We start from the raw sequence: 1,706 nt of genomic DNA on the forward strand, positions 1-1,706 counted from the left end.
CTTGGGTTCTCTCGAGAATTCTGGGTTGTGTTGGTGAATAAGTGAGGAGAGATGACGCGCCTCTAATTATATCTCCAGAAATGGGAATACGGGGAGTCCGCGTTTCAATTTCTCTTAAATACCCCACTAAGTAACCGTTAAACACACGATCTTGCGATTAAACCACCCATTATCCGTCCAACTTCCACAATTATCCGCCTTAACTGTTGTTATCTCATTAATTATGGTTTAATTACGGTTTAAATTCAAATTTTTGGATTAATTAAATCATTCACTTCCCTCATTTTCTGATTAAATCAAACCCGACCCGTCATCCTTCCAAATCGGGTCTGGGGGGCAAGTTGTTTGGGTCCAATTTAGTCCAATTGGGCCTAGTCATTAAATGATCCAATTAAAAGCCCAAGGTCAAGGTTCAACTCTCCAAATGTGCTAAAGTCAAAGATCAGTCCTCAAGGCAAGCCAATTGGGCTAAGGCCCAACTTCTCCATATATGCAAAGGTATAAAAGCCATCAATATTATATTTGTACATTCATTCAACAAAGCCTCAAGCAATTAATTCTCTTGCATGGTGTTCTCTTTCTAAACACTGTACTGACTTTAGCATCGGAGGGGCCTTCCTCGGCAACACCCCCGAGGCTAGTTTACGTGTATTTACTGTGCAGGAAACCTTCGGCCCAACATCACTTGGACCGAATCCAGTCTTCTTCACCTCATCGGACCTTCGACAAGGTCCCATTGTTTTCACCCGAAACAATTACTATGAATTCGGTCAGATAATTAAATGGAAACGTGCATGCATGATAGTGATCAGCTGATTTGAAGGTGATTATAATCAAGGGGGAAAGAATCAAATGATAATCACAGTAGTATGTTCTTGGAATTTTCCTTAGCTTGGTCACATTTTTAGCATCATTTGAACTTTTATAATTAAGGGTAAATATATCAACTAATTAAATTGTTGACAGGAACTTTGTTTTGAGTGCATGAATTGAACTTTCAACGCAACACTTTCGTCTTTTAAGAAGGGAGCTTCCTCGTGTTTTTCTTGGTTTATCAATATTTTCCCTAGCATCTTTTTTGCTTGGTTGAATTTATGTAGATAGGCCATTTTCTTTTGATCTTTTGGACAGAACAGAGCAGGGGTCAGCAGAGCATAGCAAAGCAGATTTCAGCAATATTATTATTATTATTATTGTTGTTGTTGTTGTTATTATTATTATTGCCGTTACTACTACTATTATTAATATTATTAATATTATTATTATTATTATTATTATTATTATTATTATTATTATTATTATTATTATTATTATTATTAGCAAGTGCATACCATTGATTTAGGTGAATGAAAACATAGATAGATGTGTACCATCTTTAACATATGTTAATAGTAGAAAGATAAAAGACAATAGTTTAACATCTTCAAATTATTACAACCACATATCAAAACAGGAACATAATTAGATAAGAGTTTTAACATTGTGGTGAATTAACCATCTACTTCCATATGACCTTCATTTTCATCATCTTCATTGTCGCTTTGATCTTTATTGTCGCTTTCCGATCGATTAGCCCTCCAAATTCGGCGTGCTATACGATGTTGCACTTTAGCCATATACTATCTTTGCGCCATTGTGCAAACATGAATCTGCTACTCCTATATTCGCATCATGTTGAATGATTGGTATGCCAAGCATGTGCATCC

This window comes from Chenopodium quinoa, unplaced genomic scaffold, assembly GCF_001683475.1.
Source record: "Chenopodium quinoa cultivar QQ74 unplaced genomic scaffold, ASM168347v1, whole genome shotgun sequence".
NCBI lineage: Eukaryota > Viridiplantae > Streptophyta > Magnoliopsida > Caryophyllales > Amaranthaceae > Chenopodium > Chenopodium quinoa.